Genomic DNA, 229 nt, shown 5'->3' with positions numbered 1-229 from the left:
GTCGTATACTTAAGAAAAACTTACATTTTTGTAATTTAAAGTTGTTTTAAAAAATTTAAAATATAACATATAAGAAAAAATCTATCATATAAGAAAAATATAACATATAAGGTGTCTTCATTTTTGTATTTTAAAGTCGCTTAAAAAAATATAACATATAAGGTTTTTCCTCATTTTTGTAATTTAAAGTCATTTTAAAAAATTCAAAATATAACATATAAGAAAAAAT

This window comes from Brassica oleracea, chromosome C8 (assembly GCF_000695525.1).
Source record: "Brassica oleracea var. oleracea cultivar TO1000 chromosome C8, BOL, whole genome shotgun sequence".
In the NCBI taxonomy this organism is placed as follows: Eukaryota; Viridiplantae; Streptophyta; class Magnoliopsida; order Brassicales; family Brassicaceae; genus Brassica; species Brassica oleracea.
Note: the sequence above shows the minus strand (reverse complement) of the source record.